Source organism: Ailuropoda melanoleuca, chromosome 10 (genome assembly GCF_002007445.2).
Source record: "Ailuropoda melanoleuca isolate Jingjing chromosome 10, ASM200744v2, whole genome shotgun sequence".
Classification (NCBI taxonomy): Eukaryota; Metazoa; Chordata; class Mammalia; order Carnivora; family Ursidae; genus Ailuropoda; species Ailuropoda melanoleuca.
The window spans coordinates 48,515,968-48,542,678 of NC_048227.1; the positions used below are offsets into that span (position 1 = coordinate 48,515,968).

Genomic DNA, 26,711 nt, shown 5'->3' on the forward strand with positions numbered 1-26,711 from the left:
AAGGATGCTGTACTTTCTCAAATGCTTTTTCTGCATCTATTGAGAGTATCACATAGTTCTTGTCCTTTCTTTTATTAATGTAGTGTATCACACTGATTGATTTGTGGATGTTGAACCACCATTGCAACACAGGAATAAATCTCATTTGGTCATGGTGAATAATTCTTTTAAGGTACTGTTGGATCCTACTGGCTAGTATATTGGTGAGAATTTTCGCATTGAGTTCAAGTTTTAAAGCATTGTGATCTGAAAATATGCAGGGAATGATCCCAGTCTTTTGGTACAGGTTGAGACCTGATCTGTGACCCAGTATATGATTTATTCTGGAGAATGTTCTGTATGCACTCAAGAAGAATATGTATTCTGTTGCTTTAGGATAGAATGCTCTGAATATATCTGTGAAGTGCATCTGTGAAGTCCATCTTGTCCAGTGTGTCATTCAAAACCCTGATTTCCTTGTTGATCTTCTGCTTAGATGATGTGTCCATCACAGTGAGTGGGGTGTTAAAGTCCCCTATGATTATTATATTATAATCAATGTGTTTTTTTAAAAATTTTGTTATTAATTGGCTTATATTATATAATTGGCTGCTCCCATAATTGGCTACCCCATTAGCATGATAAATGGTTTTCCACCACCTTATTTTCAATCTGGAGATGTCTTTGGGTCTAAAATGAGTCTCTTGCAGACAACATATCAATGGGTCTTGCTTTTTTATCCAATCTGATACCCTGTGTCTTTTGATTCGGGCACTAACCCGTTTACATTCAGAGTAACTATTGAAAGATACGAATTTATTATTTATTTATTTATTTATTTATTTATTTATTTATTATGTTTTAGAAATCTTTCTTTTTTAAAAAATTCTTATTTATTCATTTGAGAGAGAGAGAGAGTGCACAGAGGGAGAGTGAGAGGGAGACACAGACTCCCCTCTGAGCAGAGAGTTTCATGCAGGGCTCCAGCCCAGGACCCTGGGACCATGACCTGAGTTGAAGGCAGATGCTCAACCAAGTGAGCCACCTAGGCGCCCTAAAAGAAATGAATGTAGTGTCATTGTATTACCTTTAAAGTCACTGTTTTTGTATATTGTCTGTGTTCCTTTCTGTCTGCATTACATTTGGGCTCTCTTTTAGCTTGAAGGACCCCTTTAATATTTCTTGCAGGGCTGGTTTAGTGATCACAAATTTTTTTAGTTTCTGTTGTCCTGGAAGCTTTTTATCTTGTCTTCTATTTTGAATGACATCCTTGTTGGATAAAGTATTCTTGGCTGCATATTTTTCTCATGTAGCACCCTGAATATACATGCTAGTCCTTTCTGGCCTGCCAGGTCTCTGTGGATAGATCTGCTGCCAATGTGATGTTTCTACCCTTGTACGCATCCCAAGTTGCTTTCAGGATTTTCTCCTTGTCTCTGAGATTTTCAAGTTTCACTGTTATAGGTCGAGGTGTTGACCTATTTTTATTGATTTTGAAGGGGTTCTCTGTGCCTCCTGGACTTGAATTTTCAAGCCTGTTTCCTTCCCCAGATTAGGGATGTTCTCCACTATAATTCGCTCCAGTATACCTTTTGCTCCCTTCTCTCTCTTTCCTCTTCTTTTGGGGTCCCAATTATTCTAATATTGTTTCACTTCATGGTATCACTTATCTCTTGAATTCTCCCTTTGTTATCTAGTAGTTGTTTCTCTCTCTTTTTCTCAGCTTCTTTCTTGTCCATCATTTTGTCTTCTATATCACTAAATCTCTTTTCTGCCTCATTTATCGTAGCAGTTAGAGCCTCCAGTTTTGATTTTATCTCATTAATAGCCTTTTTATTTCAACTTGATTAGATATTAGTTTTTTTATGTCTCCAGAAAGGGGTTCTCTAGTGTCTTCTAAGCTTTCTCAAGCCTAGCTAGTATCTTTATAATCATTATTCTGATCTCTATTTCCGACATCTTACTTATATCCATGGTGATTAGGTCCCTGGCAGTCAGTACTGCCTCTTGTTCTCTTTTTTGAAGGGAGTTTTTTCTTCTTGTCGTTCTGTCCAGAGAAGAGTAGATGAACGAGAGAACAAAATACTAAAATGGGAATAATGACACCAGAGATATATACACTATACAAATCAGAAGAGACCTGAAACCTGAAGAAAAAAAAAAAAAAGAATATAATCAGCCAGGTGGACAGAATAGAGCAATGCACTGGATCCTGTGTGTACTTTGGTCTGTTAGAAAACTAGATCCCAAAACTAGATTCCAAAAGAAACTTATATATGTTACAAAAATAAAATTAAATACAAAGAAAGGACAAAATGTAACTGCAACAATGAAAATTAAAAGACCAAAAAAAAAAAAAAAGAAGGAATATAAACAGGTGAACTGAACAGTGGAATACACTATATCGTGAGTGCATTTTGGTCTGTTTGTTAGAAGAAACTACATACCAAAATTGTAAAAAAGGAAAACTTCTATATACAAAAATAAAATTAATATGACGAGAGGATAGAATGTAACTATAAAAATGAAAATTAAAAAAGATTTCAAAAAGAATTGATAAAATAAGAAATTGGTTGAAAAAAGAAAGAGAAAAAAATTAAAGTTGAAAGATTAAGATCATGGGGAGAAAACTATGAATTCTATATACTATTTTACCCTAGTGCTGGAGTTTTGCAGTTCTGTGTGATCGGTAAACTTGGTCTTGGCCGGATGTTCTTGCTCATCTTCTGGGGAGGAGCCTGTTTTGCTGATTCTCTAGTGACTTTGCCCTGGGTGGAATTGCACTGCCCCTTGTCATGAGGCTAGGCTAAGAAGCCGCTCCAGATTGCTCTGTGTGGCCTTTGTTCCCTAAAGGCTTTCTGAGCAGCTATAGAGGATCAGAATGAAAATGGCAGCCTCCCGATGTCCAGCCCTGGAGCGAACAGCTTGCGGCCCTCCTCTTCAGTGCGCCCTCAGGGAAAAGCAGTCAGTCACTCCTGTATCCCTGGTCTCCGTCTGCACCCTGCGCTCACCTAGCCTGTGACTGAGTGTTTCTATTTCAGGCATGCAACCCCGTTTGGAGTCTCCAAACCCTGCAGACTCCTGCGGCACACACCTGCCAGCTCCTCCTGGGAGAGGGAGGGGCGGGTCTCCCCACGTTTCTGGTGCTTGCTGGGCCGCTTCTTGGAGAGCGGTCCTCCGACTGTGCCACAGTTCCCCATATATGACAACCCTGATCTGTGAGCCCACTCCCGGGCTTGCTGATTGCAGCCGGTTTCCCCACTCTGATGCCTGGAAACTCTGCCGCACTCAGGCACCCCTGGTCTTCCTGTGTCCCGCGTATTCTGAGATCACACTGTCCCACCTCGGATTCTGCCCTGCTTTGCCACCTAAACGCCTCTCAGGCAGGGAAGTCCCTCACCAGAGAAGACTTTTAAAAGTTCTAATTTTGTACTTTGCTGCTATATCACTTTCTGGTGCTGGCTGATTGAAGCTTCCTCCCCCTGTGGTCTGTCTTCCCATATATTGCCTCGGATTCACTTCTCTTCACCTCCTAAGTTGCAGAAAGTAGTTGCTTTTCTATTGTAGAGTTGCAGCCATTCTTTTCTTAGATCTCCGGTTGAGTTCACAGGTGTTCAGAATGATCTGATAGCTATCTAGCTGAATTCCTGGGACCAAACGAAACTAAGGTCTCCTACTGTTTCACCATCTTGGACTATCTCCCTTTTTTAAGTTTTCTTGGGTTAAGCGCTGTAAAAGTCAGAAGAGAGAGAATTATATAAGCAATGCAATATATACTGAAGATACATTCTTGCAAGGAAAAGAAGGCTATGGTGCATAATTGACTCAATAATTCTGTATGTACCGTGAAAAGTAGTTAAATGATTTTCACTTCAGACAAATCAAAAGTGCCATAAGTTAGGTATTATCACAATATAAATATTCATACACTGGATAGCATTTATGATAATATATATATAACGTACATGTTTATGTAATATATGTGTTTACATGTTTGTGATAGATTCTGATTAAAATATTGTGGAAATATAAAAAGGCCTTTAAGTTAGTAATTTCTTTTTAAAGGACTTTCAAAGAAGGAAAAAAATAAAGATAGTATCACAAGCCCTGAAATTTATGTAACATATTTTTTATGGTAATCTTCATTGTTATTAATCCGGTCACCCTTGGAAGTATGTAAAAGGGGACAAGGACCCTGAATATAAACAAAATAACATATTCATGGATATAGACTCATATCTGAGATAGAATAAATTTGATCCTCTCTAGTAAGCATATCAGGAACTCAGTATCAGTTATATTTCAGGGGCTAATATGTAACAAAGGTTAATGGTCCTTGGGCCTCTATCCATTCAGTAATTTTAGTACTGAGTGCCTTTCACTTCAGGTGCTATTGTTAATATGATATATTAAGGTAACAATCAGATAACTATAGTTAAAAATAAGTGAGGGCTTATTTGCCTCAGAGTGATTGGAATGACTTCTTTCATTTGTTTTCACTTGATAATGATACTTAAGAGTATCATTACTTTCTGTCTTGTCCAGATGAACAAGGTATCAGGTCTGATATCAAGAGTAATTTTGGTATTTCCTGACCATAGCTCATTTTGAAGGAATTGTGTATTGGGTTGTTTGTGGAGCCAGAAACTAGCCATTGAAATGCAAATACCTAAACCTTTAATTGAAATATCTTCTTGAATTGCTAGGATAACTTTTGCATCTTTTTTAGAAAATATTAGAACACTCTTCCAAATTTAGTGTTGTGAGCCAAATTTAGTGTTTTATAGAAAAAACCAAGGTGGGTATATCTTTTGTTTTTATATACATGAGATGAGAAAGAAAGTGTCTCTCTTCCCCCATTGATTGGTGTATTATGTGCAGTTATATCACTTGTGACCAGTAAGTAACAGACTATGTAAATTAAAAGCTGAATTGCAAATGCAGGTAAAGGTTTATTTTTGTTGATACTATTTTCTAATTTCCACACATCTGGAATCTGGCAAATGCATAGTACTTTCATTAGGTAGGTTGATGTGAGAGAAAAAATAAATGAGAAAAAGGTTTGCTTAGATACCTGAAGCATATATTGATGATATCTGGTGTTTGAAATGGCTGTGGTTTAGAATTGTTCTCTTGTTGTTTTTTTTTTTTCCCCAAAGCAAAAGATAAATGAGGCAAATGCTTTGAAATTCTACCCAGTATGTTGGTATATCACATTAAAACAAAAACACCTCAGGTGCCTGGGTGCCTTAGTTAGTTGGGGATCCAACTCCTGTTGGTTTTGGCTCGGGTCATGGTCCTGGGATAGATTCCTGTATCTTCAGCCTCCCTGCTCAGTGGGAAGTCTGCTTCTCCCTCTCTCTCTCCCTCTGTCCCTTCCCCTGCTCGTGCTCTCTCTCTCTCCCTCCCTCTCAAATAAATAAATAAATAATCTTAAAAAAAANGTCCTGGGATAGATTCCTGTATCTTCAGCCTCCCTGCTCAGTGGGAAGTCTGCTTCTCCCTCTCTCTCTCCCACTGTCCCTTCCCCTGCTCGTGCTCTCTCTCTCTCTCCCTCCCTCTCAAATAAATAAATAAATAATCTTAAAAAAAACCCACAAAAACAACCAAACACACCTCTCTTAAAAATTGTTCAAATTGTGCATGGATGACCATGTGGCAAAAACATGTATATTAAACTTTGAAAACTGGCTGTGTCTATATATAATTTACCATGATAACATAAAACTTACAAACATTAAAACATTTATTGTTCTACTCCAGTAATTCTCAAAAGTGATGCCTTAAGCTGTAACCCTATAGATTCTGACTTAATTTGTCTGAGGTGGGACTCAGGAATGGATAATTGTTTTACATACTCCTGGGGATTCTGGTATGAAAAAAAAGTTGAGAATTGCTGTTTTGCACCACCAACCCTAAGAAGAAAACAGACTTTGGGGTAGATTGGCCCACAGTTGAACTCCTGGCTCTGCTAGGATTTGCCACTGTCTGTGTGGCCTCGTGCAAGTTACGTTTCCTCATCAATGACATGGAAAACACAAAGCCACCCAATTTCCATGAGAATTACCTTTGGTAATATTTATAAAGCCTTTAGTAAGGCTCACAAATACTTGCTCTCTTATATCTGTAGTCTCTCATGAAGTATCAGGTCGCTTGGTATTATAATGTTAAGGTGAAATTAACATTACCACCCCCAATATATTATCTAGTACAATTTTTAACATCTTGGAGAATTGTTTGGAGATGAATTTAATGCATGTAATTATTTCTGGCTCTTATTTTCTGCTTTTTAAATTATTCTCTGGCTCACATTTTGCTTCTTGCTTCTGACTGTTTTGCCGTGTACCACTGGATAGGGTCCTTATCTGTTTGCTACTGAAAGTATCAACTGCAGCTGATTTTAGAGGATGTTTGTAGTTCAGCAAACAACTTGAAATTACATCTCAGATAGTCCTTTTCTAAAAAATCATTCTATTTGTGGATCTAAACTTTTTTTACCAGCTGTCTCTTCTACTAGGGGTTTGGCCTTCTTTGTGTTGCTCTGCCCCCTTTGTTTCTCCCTCAAACTCCATTATACATGTTTTCCTAGATTTTTTTTTTTTTCCCTTTCTAAATCTTCAAATGCCTATTTGGTCCTTAGTTCTCACTTTGGTTCACTTCTAGACCATTCAGTTATGCCCTAAATAATATACTTTAGCCACAAAGGAGCCACATGATATATTTTGCTAAATAAAAGCTGTTCTTGTTTCAGAGAGGAATTTTGCCAGTCATTAAAACAATCTTTTCCCTCCCCATTGTATAATATTATCATAACTGATTATAATTAGTATTATTCTTATATTGCTTTTCATTTTATTTCTCTAGAATACATAGTAGGTTGTTGGGTATAAGCATATCAAACTTCAGTGGGCATAGTCTGGGAGTCTGTTAAACTGTAGATTCCTGAGGGTTGTGCCAGAGATTTTCATTCAGTAGTTTAGCAGTGTATAAACTTCGGTGAGCACCCTAGATGATTCTGATGCAGGTGACCTGTGTTTTACAACAGTAATACAGTCATGAATTGGTTCAGGTAGATCCTAGTTTATTTGGTTCAGTTAGCATCTGTTTATTTGCTGTTTTATATCCGTTCTTCTACCTTCTGGTAAAAGATTCCCTAAATTGGAGGTGACGGGAATGACCCCATACTCAGCCATGTGGTTTGGGTGAGATTTACTCCATCTTAGATCTAGGGGTGTTTTCTGTTTATCTTAAGCCAAATGACAGGTCATACTGTACTGACCAGAGTGATCGGTTCAAGGATGTAAGCCAATCAGAATAATCAATTGCCAGCTCTAAGAAATGTTTGTAGTGGTTACTGGAAAAGCAGTCAGCTATATATTTTTCCTTTGGATTTGGTAAGTGATGCTTGGGACTGCTTCAACAATCTTGTCAAAAGAGATGAGCAAGCTAGAAGAAGCAGATAGAGCTAGAACCTGGTCATATGACCAACCTTCTGCCCGTGGGCTGAACTTACATGAACTGATACATTCCTTACTTAACCTAGACCTGTAGACCCTCCAGGTTAGCAAAAAGGAATGTGTCACTTCTTAGAAGAGTGGAATTAGATAAACTGAAAAAAAAAAAAAAGAGATGGGCAATTAGGAGGATCCATCTCTTTTTCGCATGAATGTTCCTCATCCTTCTTAGGTAGTAGTCATATCTATGCCTATTGGACCTTGGGACTCTGTGTTTACCGTGGTTGCAGCAATGGAGGAAGAAGGTGGGAAAAATTCAGGCTGGTGGAGCATGTTTGCTACATTTGAGTCCCTCACTGAGGTCTTTAGGACAGAGATAAGCTAAGGCTGAAACTAGCCATTCTGATAGCAGAGAGTCAGAAAACAGGGCTTTTGAAGGAAAACTCTTTGTGCTTGGGACCTGTGATTCAAGAGGACTGAAAGAATGATCCCTTGGAGTTGGCAAATGTGAGAAAGTTAAATGGTCAGCCACAACCATGGCTAGTACTGTTGGAGGCAAGGAAGTAGCATCATAGCTGAAGGTAAGATTGGAACCTGGGAGAAGCCTAAGTGGCCCTTCCTGGACAAATGGGACAGTCACCACCATTATGAGCATATAGTCTGTGGACAGGCAGATTCATAGACAATCCCTGTCTCATCCTAGCATTTTGTACTTCTCAGAAGTGGAAGACAAGATGGAGGTAGGAAACTGAGTCCCAGAGGAATGGGCAGAGTACCAGAGATCTAGGGTGAATGAGCTCCATTTTCTGTTTCTAGACCTTCTATTAGCAGATGTATGGCTATGGTTATTAGCTCATGGGACTGACCACTAGCATATAACCTGAAGCCCCTATATGTTTTACACAGTTAATTCTATTGCCTAAGAAATACCAAGCTTGGTTGATAGCAGCTTGTGACTGCTTGGCCCTTAAGTCTATTTTTAGGTCATCAACTTGTACTAAGAGAAGTGGGCTGCTAAAAAGGTGTAGCCCCCAGAAGGGGAAGCACTCTTCCTCTAGATTGGGTGGACACTATTGCAGCAATTTTGCTGCCCACATGGGAATTGAGGTCAATCCTTAGAAGAAGGAGAGCCAAGAAATGAGTATGCCACTTAAGCCTCTTATCAGGGTATGCCTGAGGCTACCCCTTCTTTGGACTTTGTAGATAAAGGAACCAATAAATTCTCATTGCATTTTGATTTTGTTTTGCCATTGACTCACACAAAGGGTTATGGAGGCTGAGAATTCTCATGATCTATTGTCTGCAATCTGGAGATCCAGGAAAACTGATGTGGTATAGTTTAAAGGCTTGAAGACCTGGAGTGCCAACGATAGGAGAAGATTGATGACTCAGGTCATAGGGTGGCAAATCCAACCTTCCTCCACCTTTTTGTTCTATTCAGATCCTTGATGGATTGGATCATGCTCACCTACATTGGTGAGGGCCATCTGCTTTACTCGGTCTGCCAATTCAAATATTAATCTCATAGCATGTGATTGGCTGTTTGAATAATTACATGGGCTGTCAGGGAACTGAAGACTGCTTCTCAGGCAGGTACTGTGCCTTATCCTTTTGATGAAGAGAGTTGCCATCTGCCTGAGCAGAGTGGGAAGGGGAACTTGCAGGAACTGAGGCCCTCTCAGTTTTCCCCAGATTTCAAAGCATCACGTAATAGTAATTTTAGGCCTTACACCACAATGGAGTTTGACTTTGTTAGAATTTCCATGTGGTCTGTAAAATGATATGCCTGTTCCGTTTCTCTTAAAGATCTTTGTGAAGATCATCACTCATACTGTATCCAGGAATGCATCAGATGCTCTTCTTTTGGTTGCACTGAATGATATTAGGAAGGGAATCTTTGTCCCAAGACACCATGGAAAAGTTCAGAATGGGGCTTCAGGAGCTGGAGAATAGGGTAATAACTCTCAAAATTGAAAGTGCCTAGGAATAACTGTGGGTGCTTGTAAAATAAACACACACAAAACATACTTTACTGGTCTACATCTCAGAGCAGTTTCAAAATTTCAGTGATTTAAGGCAGGATATTGGTTTAGAAATATATTTTTAACAAGATCTGAGATCATTCTTACATGGTGGTCTTTCAACCAAACAGTGCTAACGCTGGTTTCGTGCCAAGGATATCAAACTTGACTCTGAATCAGAATCCCTTAAGGGCTTGTTAAACATACATTGCTGAGCTCCATCCCCAAAGTTTCTGATTTGGTAGATCTGGGTGGAGCCCCCAGATATGTATATCTAAAATAGGTTTCTAGGTGATGCTGGTGATTCAAGGACCACACTTTGAGAACCATCGGTTTGTCTAGTAATTCTCAACTGTATATGATTTTGTCCCCCAGGGGACATTTGCCCATGTCTGGGGACACTTCTGGTTGTCTCAACTGGAGGGTGCTACTGACCTCTTATGAATAGAGACCAAGGATGCTGATGAACATCCTACAATGCACAGTATATCATTTCTTCTCTACACCATAGAATTAATTATCCAACCCCAAATGTCGATAGTACTGGGGTTGAGAACAACCAACTCAGCATTTTCTGGGGTGGGAGGTATAGAGGTATAGAGGAGAGATAATCGCCTCATGGTAGCAGGTGCACATGATTTGTGTACATAGACAGTGTAAGGAGTTAGCTTTACCTGAAAAAAGCAGGTAAGTGGATTTGCTATTTTAAAAAAGAAATAACTTTGCACTCTTAATGAGCCACTCATTTCCTATCTTGCTCTTTACCCTGCAGAGCTGATCTGAATCAAATGATCCTTTTGAAATCAACAGAAACTGTATTCTGGATGAGAGAGGATGAAAAGAAACAGCTATATTAATTCAGATTTAACCAAGGTCGTTCATTTCTTTTGATTAAGTTGGAAGCAAAAGGAAATAGGTGAAATGTTGCTTATTGAGTGGGCACCAAAAAAATGATACAAATGAATGACTTTAAAGGAAAACATAGGCAATGATAGGTGAAACTTGTGTGGATTAGCTAATTAAAAAAATCCTCTTTGTAAGGCTGCATACAGATATTCAGACATTCTATTCAGCAATCTGACACTCGCTGCCTAAGTAGAAATTGAAATAAGCAGTTTTCTTACTTTCTGCTATATTCACAGCAATCAAATAATTGGGATAACTCCAAGGCTGGCAAAATGTTATTAAAAGGTAGAAATCTGATGGGTAAGATTTTTCTCAGAGGTTGGAGAAAATATTGAATTACTTTAAGTTATGGATGGGGACAAAGAAAAGTAAATGCATTTTTTTAATGTAAGTGCAAAACAGGCCATATTTTACTATGGCTCCTTTAAAGTACTGATGATGGAGCTGAGCATAAGCTAAGTAACATATTCATGAAACCTGGCATATACTCAGCATCTAACAGAAAGCAGGCACTGAGCAGCCTCAGATTTAATGTTGGGCTGACACATACAAACATTTGAAAAAAGGCTACCTAACATCTTGTAAAAAGCAAAATTAGCAGAATATTCATTAATTTTTATTCCCCTATGCCTCATCACTTATTGTAAAGGCTAGGAGAATGAAATTCTTTTTGGAGAGGAAGAAAGACAGCTGGAAGGACCAATTCCCAGCCAGGAGCCCTACCTGATTCCTTATTTTATCTGTTGCTTTTCCTATGCTCATCAATGGCAATTTCAGTAAATGACCAACATTATCTTTAGAAATTTTAGATATGATGAATATTTAATGTATGTAAATATATTATCATCATTACCATCATTAATGTCTTTATTTCTCTGCATCTGTGGTTTTTAGTTTCTTGCCATATATGTAAAATGTTTTTAAAATAATTTTTTCTCCTTGGAATGCTTTTGTCAAAAAGGTTGTTAAGATATTTTACTATGTGAGTAGAACTGATGGGCTGCTCTAATTGAATCCCCCTATTTAGAACCAGAGATTGGAAGTCAAGACCTTGTCCCTTAGTCCTCATGGTGGTTCCTGGAGTATTATGAAACCTTTAAGATTACACAAAGCACAGCTTAACAATCAGTGGTCTAAATTTGTAGATACACTGTAAAGTCTCTTCAAGCTTGCCAAATATAGGCACTAATTACCTCTGGAAAGGATTAAGTGCGCTTATGAACAAGATATTATTTATATTTAAAATTAAGGTTGAAGAAATATCTGGATATCTGACTCAGAGTTTCATTATAACAAAGGAAAAAAAAAGGAAGGCGATAGGTTACTTGGTTTTCTTCGTCTAATGAATGTCTAAAAGGATTGGTTTATTACTTGAATCTTTTTTAGTAAGATTATTTAGCAATATTAACAGATATCTTCAAGTGTGATTTGGTAAAATATGGAGTTCTCCTGGACATATGACATTTTGTTTTATTATCAATCAAAGCTGAGTATGTACAACTGAATCTTGACTTTCAGAAACATAGAAAGCATCTGTGAGAGAATTAGGATACATATAAAAATGTTGCTTTCTCATGACCTAGCTATCCTATAGAAGTTCTGAATCACATGCCCCTTAAACTGAAGTCATTTACAAATGTTAATCATCTCAATCTTCCATCACAGGCAAGATTGAGTTCTCTACAAAGTGAATGAAGTACAGATTCTCTGTATTGTGGCTTAAATGAAGATGCTGTGTCTTACCTACATAGTGTCCAGGAGAAAGGATTGGCTGCCATCCTGAGGTTAAGGGAACCCAACCTGCCTGAATGGGGGTGGACACCTGTGCATGGTGGTTTACAGAAGGGATTCCTGCAATTGAGGACCATGTTTTCTCTTAAAAACAAAACAAAACAAAACGGTTTTTAGTATATATAAATGCTTAGACAATTACTCAGTTGAGACAGCAGAATACCTTCCACAAATCAATATAGAGATAGTTGTATCCTAGAAAATTTTAAATTATTGGTTGTTAGTCTATAAGTTTGACCTCAACTAAACTTAGTAATTACTACATATAATGTGATGTTGAATGTCACTATCTTTATGTGTCTGTCAGGATATGTTTGTATACAAAATCGCTGAGAGAATTGACTTTGGGGGAAAACAATTTAATGGGTCCATTTGAAAGTTGGAAAATATCTAGAATATTTTACTTTTTGTATAGTTGATATCTGGTTATTTCTTTCTTGGCTCTATTTTTATTTTATTTTATTTTATTTTATTTTATTTTATTTTATTTTATTTTATTTTATTTTATTTTTTTAAAGATTTTATTTATTTATTCGACAGAGATAGAGACAGCCAGCGAGGAGAGGGACAAGCAGGGGGAGTGGGAGAGGAAGAAGCAGGCTCATAGCAGAAGAGCCTGATGTGGGGCTCAATCCCATAACTCCGGGATCACGCCCTGAGCCCCGAAGGCAGACGCTTAACCGCTGTGCCACCCAGGCGCCCCTATTTTTATTTTAAAAACTTCTCTTTTTTTTCTTTTTACATGGTTATACTTGCTCATTATAGGAAATTTAGAACTTAAATAAGCAGAAAAAAAGGCAGGGAAAAATGATCTTCAGGGTCACTATCCCATGAAAATTACCATTGATATTTTGGGTTTAGTATTTCTTTCCATTCTTTTTTTCCTATGCAAACTTGCTTACTAATAAAAAAGAGATTGGTATAAATACCATTATCTAACCCTTTTTTTGAAAACCTAATATTAGGCAAACATTCTCCCATGTCATTAGATATTTATCTATAATAGTACTTTTAATACTCTCTATTGTATTCCTTTATATGGATATGCTATAGTTTAATTTTTTATTGAGCAATTCGTTTTTTTCCCCAAATTCTTATTATAAACAGCATTCTAGTGAAAACTATTTTAACTAAATCATTACAAAAATTCAGGATAGATTGTTATTTTTATGGTTATAAAACAACGACTTTATTTTTAGAATATTTTTAGAATAATATTTATTTCTCCTCTAGTTATAAAAATAAATCATAGTCTTACAAAAGTTACAGAGAACCATGAGAAGGAAGTAAAAATTAGCCATAATTTTAACAGCTGGAGAAACATACGAACATTTTGATATAGGTTGCTTCCTATGTATTTTTTCCCTTTAATTATCAAGTAAGATAGGATAACCATTGAAAACATGATGTAGAGAAATCTGTAAAGAGGATGAACGTTATTCATTATCTGAATTCTCTGAAGGGACCACGGTTATATTATAGATCCTATATAGTCTTTTCTTCTATATATTTTTACTTAGTAAAGCTAATGTTGGATAGTTATATTTTATGATTCATTACTAACTACTACAGTAAAAGAATTTCCCTCTGTTATTAAGAACTCCAATATTTAATGCTACTTAGTCTTCTATTTTTTGGAAGTATTTGTGGAAGTATCTGTCATTTGGCCATTAACCTATTATTTGACAACTAGTTTGTATGATTGTGTGTGTGTGTGTGAATATTATTAACATGCTACTTTATATAATCTTACATTAATGTATTTTTAATGCACGTTAGTTTATTTCCAAATGTTGATTCTCCCAAGTGAAATTAGGGGTCAAATGTTATGAACTTTATTTCAGCTGTTTTCTTATGTGCCTAGTTAATTCACAGTGGTAAACTCAGGTCAGCATTATAAAGATGGGTATTCATCTTCCTTTTTTCTTAGGAAGTGTGAATTTAATTTTCAATATTAGTTAAATTATTTCAGTGTAAATGAAAGAAAACCAAGAACAAATACAAATATAGTGGTGTGTGTAGGTATTTTCTCTTTACCTTACAATTCTCGTTTATTTTTTCAAATATCTTTTTAAATTAGCAAATCATGTGGGTAAATACATACTTGATTTTTTAAATGATTGCTTTATTGATAATGGTTATTCACCAATCAGATATTTTTTAACTTTTATGTACCAGGCATGATCCCAGGTTCTGGGCTTACTATGTTTTTTCTCTTCTTACTGGATTTAATTCCATGGAAAATTGAATGATTGTGGAGATTCAAGTAGATTAATTAGTTCATTTAAGGAATATTTATTACACATCCTCGGCTACATGAGGGTTAAGTTCTAGTGGTATGGAGATAAATAAGACATGATTCCTGTCCTCAGGAGCTCACAGTCTACTGAGAGTCAGGAAGTCAACAAACGATTGTCATCTGGAGTAGGAAATGCATGAACAAAGTGTGCTTGTTGTCTAGGGGAGCACAGAGCAAGAAGTGATTGCTCCTTAGGGGAGGTGGTCAAGGTAGACTTGAACTGGAGGAGGTACCTGGGCTGGTTCCTTGGGATGTAGGAGTTGCCTAATGTGAGAGGATAGAAGGCAGGAGTATGCTTGCTTTCTTGGTTTTGAAATCAAGGGAAATACTAAAGATGCACAGTGGGTTAGGGCATAACATTATCCTTGGTGAAGTCAACAAAAGCATTAGGGGTCAGTTAGACATAGTGATTTTATGAAATTAAGCTTAATATGAGCTTAATACTTTTGCATTAAGCTTAATTAATAGCTATTTTCATGTTTAAGAGTACAATAAATTAAAACAAATCTTTTTGCAGTAGTATATTTTTCTATGTTTATAAAATTTATAGACACTCATTGCAAAACTGTGAAAATGTAGAAAAAAGAGGAAAATAAATATCATCCAAGCATAATCACTGTTAACATTTTGATGTATATGTCCTAAAAATTATTCTAAACATCCTTTCAAAAATGAAATCAGATAATGTATATGCCTTTTTACCTGTTTCTTCTCACATACTATACATAAAAGCCTTCTCAAAATAAACATGTTAATATCGCAAATACATATATAATATTCTACTATATGTGTATGTCGCAATTTTTTAAAACTAATTCACCTCCTCTTCTAGTACATTTGTTTCCCCCTTTTTTCTATTAAAAACAATGCTATGATAAACAGTTTATAGTCATCTTTGTTTATTTCTTTATTAAGAGGAATTTCTGGGTTAAAGTATCTATGTACATTTCCAAAGCTGTCCAATAATTGGTCTCCTGAAAGTTTGTATCATTTAATTTATATTTCCACTAAGCAATGCATGAGAGTATAACCAAATCTTACTCTGACTTAAATTGCTTTTCTTGTAAAGGTAACATTATTTTGCTGAAAACAAAGCCATCAGTGCCAATATACTTCCGTTAGTCTTGTGATTAAATTGTAAATAAATTGAGAAGAGATCAGTATCTCTGTGCTTTTGAATTTCCCCCCTCCAAAATATTAAATAAAAGTTTAACATGGGGCGCCTGGGTGGTGCAGTCGTTAAGCGTCTGCCTTTGGCTCAGGGCGTGATCCCAGCGTTCTGGGATTGATCCCCACATCAGGCTCCTCCGCTAGGAGCCTTCTTCTTCCTCTACCACTCCCCCTGCTTGTGTTCCCTCTCTTGCTGGCTGTCTCTCTCTGTCAAATTAATAAATAAAATCTTTGGGAAAAAAAAGTTTAACAGACAAAATTGAATATAAATACATTTAAAGTAATATAATTTTATATATTTATGGGAGATTTTCTCTAATGAATTAATAGAAATTTGTATTTAAGTCTGACATTTTATTGGGATTTCTTGTTACTGAGATGCTTCATGTTTTCACATGTGTCTCATTACTGAATAATAAGATCATCCTTAGATTTTTATACCCATAAGCTAATGTTCTTTGTCCTCAAACGAATTTATAGAATAAGTTTTGCTGGCTCAAATAACTTTCCCCTCCACTAGAGCACACTGGTACTTATTTCAGTGTCCTAAATTAACTTCTATTAAGCTCAAAGAATTAAGTCAGCTTCTTAAAGTATACAACTCATTACTAGAGTGTTTCAGAATATAAACAAAACAAAGCAAAAAAATCCTGTAAGTTTATGTGTGTTTTCATTATTACTGTTATTTAGTATCCAAAGTTGAAAAGACAACTCTGTTAACTCCCCAAGATTTAATAGGAACTCAACGTTCTGTATTAATATATAGACCAATTCTTTATAATTATGATGTATCAATAGTTTAGCCATCCAGAATACTTGGTGAATGAGCCATTTTAATAGCATTTTTTGAGTAATGTAATTTTTTCCTCCCTCAGAATTAAAGATATTTCAGAATTACCTTTTACACATCCTTGTCTTATTTAGACGAGCCTCAGGTAATTGTTATATACTGTACTGTTTTATTGTCCTCAGGGCCTACTGAATTTTATTTTTGCTCATGCTAATTGATCCCATATTGCTCTCCTGACGACTCTTGAACCTGCTTAGTATTTTTCAGTTTTCTCATGCTATTTGTCAGATTTTTCTTTCAGTGAAAACTACTTTCTCTTATTTCTAATTCGCTGGTGCTAATCTGGTATAAATAACTATACTTGCTAAGATTATACAAAGCAAAGGTGGAAAAGACCTGAAAATGGAAACGACCGCTTCTTCCTGATTAATGAACAAGAATTTTTATCTATAAATATTTATTTTTATTAATATATTGACTGGTTAAGGAGTCTGTTTATCTAATTTCTGACTCTGGCTCAATTTTGAATAGGTAAACCTTTTTTTTTTTTTTTTTAATAACTCTAAGTACCCGTCTTGACTAAACCTAAATGTCAGGCAAAGTGACTTCTAGAGAAGGTTTTCTTGCTTTTCCCCCACACCATCACCATATCAAGGTAAAACTTTACCTTCAGTTGTGCCAATTGCACATTTCCCTTATTTCTGGGCTTTTTCAAGCATCAGTTGACTTTTGCCTGTGAGTTTCTGAGCATCAGCTCTTATTTCACCCCACTTCTCTGAATTCTCCTTTGATTTTTCTTTTTGGTAAAATTTACAATGCTAGCTCATTTTTGGCAATATCTGCATTAGAGAAGAATTTCTGATTCAGCAGAAATAGGTATAATGTGTATTTAGGGAGTGTCTGGCCAGAGTTACTGGATTAGATTGGAGTTAAAGTTCTCATTTGAGTTAGACTTCTTTCTCAAGTTCAATGTGCATAGCAATCTTCCCTTGTCCAAAAAGCAAGTTAGAAGTGGCTGGGCAGTGCACTTGGAGATGAAGAAAAAAAAAATGCTGGAGGAATTGCAGATCATGGACGTAAAGTAAAAAAAAAAAAAGTTAGAAAGCATGTTTAATAATGTGTTATGATAAAAAATCAGTTAAAAAAGAGTCTAATCTCCTAACCACTATTTAATATTGATTGTTCTTTGTTGTTACTTAATTTAGGGAATATAATTATGAAATAAATCAAAAGAAATAATAGCTTTATGGAGCATTAGAAATGACATTTAGGTATTGTGCATGACATTGAAGCATCTGAACCCTGAGGCACCCCTTTATTTAATTTAAAAGACAACATGGCTACAGGTGAGTTGGTTATTTTCTGACATGTAAGAAGTTGTTTGTTATTAGGAAACTCCAGCCTAATTTTTTTTCCCATTTTTACTAAGGACAGAATAAATCACACATAATAGAACAGTATTCTTGTAGAATTTTTTTTGGAATAGGTCTATAAGAGGCAGGGGGCTCTAGGAAACATATGGTTCTATTTTTAAAAGAATGAAAAGATATGAGCATTTTCTCATTTAAATGATACATATAGAGGAAGATCTTACTCAATTCTAGATTAAAGATGTTGGTCATTTTCTTTCCCATCAGCAGTGCTGCTGATGGGGAGCGCTGACCTTGGGCTTTCTCCTTCCCATTATCTGCAAATATGTCACTTTTCCATTTCTGAAAAAAGTGCTTAACATATTATATGAAACCACAACAAAGGTTTTTTGGTTACCATTTTTTTTAAATTATGGTGTATGCATATTCATGTGATATTGGAGAACTCTTGTATTTCAGTTTTATTGCAATTTGTAAAAACTACAACATGATTGCTTATTTATTTGAAAGTATAATATACTGTGATAAGATGTAAATCCTTTTAATGTGAGGAAGACTGATGGTCATGTTTTTATCATTCTTCTTAGCATTCTCTTCCGTGAATATCTTTGACAAAGTATATGGCAATTTATTTTTATGCAGGAATGAGTTATGCATTGTACAAGTATTCATTTTGTAAATATGGCTAAAAGGATGATTATTTAGCAATATTTTATGCACTAATAGGTTGACTAATCATCAGACCACTTACACAAAAATGGCCACCTATCAGATTATATGTCTGGAGAGTGTTTTTAAATATATCAAAAAAACTGTAGAATTAATTATTATAATACAAAATGAATTCTAAATCCTCAAATTACAGCCTATTCAGAAGATGTACCAGTATCAGGAAATCATATAAAGCATCCTTAAAGTGCATGTGTAACTGCAAAAAGACATACTGAATAGAGTTTGTGGCAGCAAAGCTTAGTGATGAAGAGCACAGATTCCAGAGCCAGACTGTGAGCCCTAGTGCCAGTTACTTTTTCTGGTGTGTGCCTCAGTTTCTCATCTGTAAAATCAAGATTCATAATATTACCACATAGAGTTGTTGAGAGGATTGAATGAGTTAGTCCATGTAAAATGCTTACAACAGGGCCTTTCCAGGCAAATTCCACAAAAGTGCTGACTGTCATGATTATGCAGATGAGCGTTATTGCAACAATACCTATAGAATGCCTGAGCATTGCTGGCTGGGGACTCAGTCATATACCTAAGTTACATAAAACTTCAAATCCTCACGACAACACTTCAAGACAAGTACTACACATATTTTATAGATGAAACTGGGGTCCAAGACTAACTAATTTTACAAGGTTACGTTGTCAACATCTAACAGAATCATGATTTAAGTTATGGTCTATTTGGGTCTAAAGCCTGATGATCTCTTTCTACCAAGCCATATGTTAATTATATTCTTTTTTACATCATAAAATTATTTGAGAATTGGAAGATACCTTTCAAATGCACAGAATATACTAAATATTAAAATATGTAAATTATCTACAAACTGAAAAAATTCAGAGAAATCACTAGTCTTATGAATATTCGTCTTTTTCTCCTACATTTATTTTTGCAAATAGCTGTTATATATTATTACAAAGAAAATTTCATTACTACCTAATAAACTTGAAATATTCATTTAAAATAACCCCCAAAACATGATTTCACTGTTATTGTTTACTATTTAATCAGACCAGAAGTCAATTCTCCCAGCCTTTTTCTTTTTCAGTTGCTACTTTTCACTGAAGGAAGTCTGTAATCTTGGGGCGCCTGGGTGGCACAGCGGTTAAGCGTCTGCCTTCGGCTCAGGGCGTGATCCCGGCGTTATGGGATCGAGACCCACATCTGGCTCCTCCGCTATGAGCCTGCTTCTTCCTCTCCCATTCTCGCTGGCTGTCTCTATCTCTGTCAAATAAATAAATAAAATCTTAAAAAAAATAAAAAAGGAAGTCTGTAATCTTTTAGTATTAATCATCATGTTATATACAAAGCACAACATAGGCAGTTTAATCAACTTCCCATGAAAATCAGTTTGACATATTGATACTTCATCAGAAATTATCTTTTTCCAAAATGAATAACTTTGTAATAAAAATAATACATCCTAAGGAAGACTGTTGGAGAAAATTCAAATGCTATAGGAAAGTATGAAGAATAAATAAAAAATACTCTAAATTTCACTTCATAGAAGCAACTGCTATTAATATTCTGATTCAGATATTTCTAGACAGCTTTCTGTTCTTTAGTTAGGTATTTTTTTTTCCATATCTGCACATATGAATTAGTAGGCCATACTGTTTTTATGGGTTGAATAGCATTTTTCTAGTTTTCATTATTGATTAAAAAAATGCCCTGGTGAACATCATACAGATGTGTCTTAATTTTAATACCAATCTTGATTTGAATTTAGCAACCTTCGGTTCCTTTGTGTATGTAACTGATTTCATTTATATTTCTGGGCAGAAGTCTCCATTATTATGACAGATCACCATGAAAGAAGTCTTCTTAATTCAATTTTGGGGCTCTTTTTCCCCCCATGCATTCTCTTTCTTATGAAACAATTGAAACTGTGCCTGTTACTTCCTCTTTTGTGGTCAACTCTCTTGCACTAGTACGATTCTTGTGTGGAACTCTCCAAGGTGAAATCAGGTGTTTAATAGGGATGTATATTGTCTGTAGGGTCAGAAGCAGCATGTACCAGTACTGAGGGATAAAGAGATGAGGAATGGGATTTTCCTCAATTAATAGATAAGTAAATTTAGAGGTGGAAGGGTTTGTAAATATGCTCATACCTCTCAATTTTATAATAACAAAATGCAAGAAAAGAAAAGCTGACTTCCTCAACAGCACCCAGCTGGCTTGTGACAGAGAGAGTATGAGGAAGGATCCTCTGGTTTCTGATTTTTCTACCACTACTTATTGTATTCTCAACCCATTGTCTGATTTTTGATCTTCTTCCTCCTCCATCTTTTAGGAGAATTCAGTTACACAGTAGGAATGAAAGCAGAACAGAAATAAAGAGTTCGTGGTAGGGTGACGTCTTTAATTGTGTTAATGCAAACAATAAAACAATAGTTTTTAATCTGTTGAATTTAATTTTTTGAAATATTTATTTGATACTGCTAGCATTTTGTCAGTCAGTTTCTTTTTTCTTTTTTTTTAAGATTTTCTTTATTTGAGAGAGAGAGATAAAACAAGCAGGGTGGTTGGGGAGCAGAGGGAGAGGGAGAAGCAGACTCAGCTGAGCAGGGAGCCCATGTGAGGCTCAATCCCAGGACCCTGAGATCATGACCTGAGCTGAAGGCAGACACTTAACCAACTGAGCCACCCTTGGCAGTCAGTTTCTTTGAATAAAAGCTTAGTATGAAAGGAATGAAGATCATGTGTAGTTTCTGATACAAAACATTTGAGTTTAATAAAGAGAAAATAAGGTTATTTTATTATTATTGTATAAAATGTCAGTAATTCAGCAGAATAGAATGATGGGTATATCATTAATTTGAGTAGGTAGTATTCTTATCTCATAATAGGGGCAAGTCATTACATATGTCCACAGAGTGATGTTCAGATTTGTGTCACAAAATAGGCAAAATTAATTCTTATCCTTACAAAATAAAATTATATCATTACAAAATATCAAGAAAATATCTCATCAAGACCAGGAGTATTAAGTAATATATGTGGATATGCATGGTTTAATATCTTGGATTTGTGAAAAGAAATGCATAAGGTGGACAATGTAATGAGTAAAGAAGTTCAACTATTATATAGAATATTAGAGCAGTTCAATTCCTTGAATGTTTAATGTATCAGGAGTAAATATGAGTCATCTTAATTTTACTTCAAAGTGGAGATACCAATTCAGAAAATGAAATTTTAACACTGATTATACTTTTTTGAATACGTTTCTACACTGAGCACTTTAGATTCCCTATGCAATGTTTATGAACATTAAAAAAAATGAAACTATTATGACTATATTCAAGATAAAGGTCTTTAAAGTTTAGTTCCTGTGTAAGCAATTAGAAGATAATAACAGAAAAACATGGATTCTTTCTTTAACATTTGGAATCTTTTTGTGAGCATTTATGAAAATACGTAGGAATGTCATTATGATATTATTTGCCATAGAACATCATTCTATCTAAGTCTTATCTTTACAGAATGTATTATAGACTTTAGGTGCTGAATTAGCTCATTACAAGGGGTTTTACTTAAGGCAATATGACATTACAGACTCCAAGAATAGTTCTATAGCAGGGTTATAATAATACTCACATGCATATGAATATTCATGAATTATATACAAGCATACCATGATTGTTTTGTAGGTTGTTTAGAGCCCTCTGTTAAGGCATCAAAAGTTATCAGTTAAATTTTGACCATGGGCTCAATCTCATTCTAGATTGCTGGATGGGAATTAATTGGCACATATTTATTACTTCTGGTAAATTTTAAATTTCCCAGAGACTGTGTTGAGAATAGGTGAATGACTATTACAGGAAAATTAATTCATATATACCTTAGTAACAGTTTTCCAAAGGTATCACCTTGGAACATTTATAATGAAGAAAGCTGACCTTCGTATATTTTTGTTTGAAACTTTTGATCATGCTGCTGCTGACAGATTTGTATTTGTGTAAAGCCAGTGAGTGACTAACAGTCTTTTTCAGGTTGAACATTCATTTCTTTAATCATTTTTAACATATTTATTTGTGCAAAAATTTAAATTTGTATGTAGCTAAATTGGTCATATTTTAAGATAATTTACTCTATTGCCTTTAAGCATAGAACAGTCTTTTCCTTAGTTTATATAAATATTTGTATGTATTATCTTCTAAAATTTTAATAGTTTGACTTTTTATATTAACTCCCTAGTTACCCAGAATATGCTTTTGTATTGAAAAATGATACATTCCAACTGAGGTTATAAAGATCAAATGTACTGTGCCAAGCTTGTTATCTGGTGCTCAATACATCTTTTGGATTTCCCCTTCTCTCCTATAACCAAACAGGGCACGTACCTGATCAATATTCCAGAGGGCAGCCTCTAACCTATAAGGGGCCTAGTTCCTGATGCCAAAGCAGCCACCAAAAAGTAAAGAAGAAAATGCAAGCAAATGACTACAATAGAATATAATTCTGGTGGGGCAAGAAGACAGTGAAACTTTCAATGGAGGCAATCCTTATGATGCTTCCTGAGAGATGAGTTGAAGTTTATGAAGTGAATGAGAGGGAAATGATTTTCCAGAAGGAGGGAAATTATCTGAGGGTGGTATGTTCAGGGACTTCTAAGAAACAGCATGGTTCCCACACAGCTGACAAGAGGTGGAGGATGAAAAGAAGGCGTAGGCCAGATAAAGAAAGGACTGGCTAGCCCTGCTAAGGATTTTGGTCTCTAACTACAATTACTTGTATATATAAGTATGCTAGTAGTATGATTCATTCAGAAGTTTTGATTTTTACATATTTTTAGGGCATGTATAAAATTTGTCATGCATTTTGGTATCTGAATAATTAATAGTCCACAATCATTACAGATTACTCCTAACTCAATTGAATATTTTATTTCTGGTAATGCTCAGATCATGTGGGTTGTTTAAGTGTCCCCATTGGTATTTTCATTCAGGTATAGTCAGTTTCTTTAAATAATTGGAGAGACTTTTGTGGTATAATCGTGGAATAGCAATGTGGCTTTGGAACATGGGACTGTGCCATATAAGTAACCTTTGCTCTGAGACAGAAAAACTTGGTATAATGAACTATACCAAGATCTTTTTGCTTTTTCACAGGTTTTACAGATGTATTTGGTACCATTACATTTATTAAGCAAGCTTGGCTTACAATGAAGGTTGTTAACATCCTAAAATTAATCTCTTAAGATATTATGTGGGCATATCAGAACATTTGGTACTTCATCTGGTTTGTTCCCATTCATATATGGAATGAGGCAGTCTTTACCTTTAACATGTATCTACTAAACATAAAAAGTGTATATATATATATATATATATATATATATATATATATATATAATTCTCTAGGGATTGTCTGTTACACATTTGCTTCAAGATAACACTTGATTTTACTTTTCCAGTGGAATCTTGTCTGAGAATGAGGCACTTATGTGGATTAGTTTCCTTGGTCTCTGCAGGTATTCCTAGAAATATAACTCTGGCAATCGGGTAGGCAAGGCTGATACACTGAGTTAGGATGAAGGAATATGGGGAAAGCCGGATGTTAAGGAAGGACTCCAGGGTGCCTTAGAATACAAGCTACAAGAAGACAGTTTGGAAGAAGGAACTGCATTGCCACAGAACAGTGTCAGGGAGGAGTAGTTCAGGGGGTAGAGTTATTACTGTTCCTTGAACTTGTTCTAGTCCAGCTATTCCTCTCCGTAGAGGAGAAAGTCTATGACGATGTAAAACTAAATGAGCAGCAACAGGGTGAAGATTCATCACCCCTAAAAGAGCCCAATACAAGGAAGGGAGAACCATTTTATTTCTCATTTTTTGAGAGTCATGATCAGGTCTTAAGCAGAGTAGTGGGCTAGCATCAGTGGTATGGTTAGCTGCCTGAGCATTGAGCAAGATTTCTCCCCATTCATGTGCCAAGGAACGGGGTATACTGGATGGAATGGTTCTGGGTCCTAGTGGCAGAGATGAATTTGGATACCAGAGTATGGCCTGGAGGTGTGTCACTGGATTGGAACAGGTGGAGCCCCAGGTGATTGTGAATGGTGGTTTTCAATTACCAATGGTAATGAAGTTGCCAATTGAATTTTCCTGATTTGTGACTAAGATACTGGGGACTGATCCTTTTGGGGACTCTTAAATCATTAATAATTGAAATGAAAGGTATATTGAAGCTGTGGATAACTGGTGTTGTGTATTGATGTTATCTACCTTGTAACCCAATACTGATGTGGCTTTGGAATATTTGAGTTACACACTAACTTGACCAATATCTTGACAAATGTCAACTGTAGCTTCAAACTGATGGCTAGGCCAGACATAAACTGAATTGGATAAATCAGACAAGGTTTACTTATCTAAAGAAGTGCTTCCCAACCATCTTTACATGATAGAATGCGTAGAAGATGATGTATTTGTTTGGTATGCCAAGGTAAAATGTAGGTATTTTGGAAGGGTATCTACTTATAGGCTAGGTTTAAAAAATTTTTTTCTTGGGGCGCCTGGGTGGCGCAGTCATTAGGCGTCTGCCTTCGGCTCAGGGTGTGATCCCGGCGTTAGGGGATCGAGCCCCACATCAGGCTCTTCCACTAGGAGCCTGCTTCTTCCTCTCCCACTCCCCCTGCTTGTGTTCCCTCTCTCGCTGCCTGTCTCTATCTCTGTCAAATAAATAAATAAAATCTTTAAAAAATTTATTTTTCTTTATGTTATATAATTATGATAAGAGAAATGAATACAAAATATTAGAAAAGATAAAAATTAAATGTATGTAAACCTTTCAAATAAATCTTTTCAAAATTCCCCAGGATGCTAACACAGATGTCCAGGTAATAGACCACTTCTCTGGGGAAGTTCATGATGGCTGTAGAGGAACAATAAATGTAGCATGTTGTCATATCTTGTGCTTCCCAACTGTAGGATCACAGGGTGAGCCTGATCATAATGTCTGACCCCTTTCTGAGGAGTCCTAGAAAATGCTTATTGAGGTCAAAGCCATCCAATGAGGGAACTTGAACTCCTAGGCCTGGGCGAATCAACATATCTGCATATTCCTCTAAACCTCTGGTTGCACACAAATGTGCCAGTTCACCAGTTGGAAAACTATGGTAAAAGTCCTATAGAGGAGAGTAATATAGCAGTAAGATCAGCAATAATCTCTAGTGACAGATTGAGGTGTTTCTGGGTTTTCCCAAAATATTGTACAAAATTGCAGATGATAAGTCTGGGCTAATAAGGGTCAGTTCTCAAGTTCTAGAAGCTTAAATGCTCCCCTAATGGCCCGACTTTAATTATAAGAGGTTAAAATATTCCAAGATACAACTTTACTGGAATAGGTGCTAGATATCTTCACACCTAGGCCAAGGCACATCATTAATCTCAGAACCATGGAGTACATAATGTACAGTGCACAGTGTATTTGGCCTTGAATAAACTCCTTGCCCATCACCATCAGCCTCCCAATTAAACTCAGGTTGGGCCAAAAACATTTCGTTCTGTGGAATTTGAGTAAGTGGCAGTTACCAAGGTTTCTGGAATACCTTCTCATATGTTCTGAGACCAGCCAGAAGGCCATTTGTGCGCTATATGATCTGTACAATTTCTGGAAAATTCCTGGCTAACATAAAAATTAATTGTATGCAATATTTGATAGAATTTCCTAGACTCTGAAATTGAGAATGTTTTCCCTCTTTTGTGGACACAGTAAGAAGAGGCGAAAATGTTCAAACATGAAGATTGAGTTATCTTTTTTCTTAACATTTAGATACAGAGATTTAATTTAGTTTGATTATTAAAATGAAGATAATAACAAGAAAAATTAGAAGCAGGAGATTATGTTAAATATGCATTAGTCTTTCCATGGAAATGGCTACTCACAGGACATTGGAGAAATTTATTCCCTGGGGAGACTTAAGAAAAAAAAATGGTTTGTCATATGTCTTATAAATGTTAGTGTCCTGAATCTGAATGCAACCAGGAGATGCTTCTGGCAACTGCAAAGTTTTAACATCACTGCCTATAAAGTTAGCTTATGCCCTGGAGCCCAGGCACATTCTGCTTCCTCCTCTGAACTTTCTGGGTTAATTAAAAACTATCATTATCACTGTTTCAGCAGCTGACATGCTATAAAAAAAAGGGCTTTAGCAATGGATTAATTGAAAGGCAGAGAGATATTTCAGAAGCCTTAAGTGGAGAG

At 35.9% G+C, this 26,711-nt stretch overlaps 1 protein-coding gene across 5 annotated transcripts in view; it reads left to right on the plus strand.

The window, feature by feature from the left end:
• Positions 1–26,711, plus strand: part of LOC117804235 — an 852,227-nt gene that overhangs the window by 42,569 nt on the left and 782,947 nt on the right. The gene's annotated exons all lie outside the window — the stretch shown is intronic.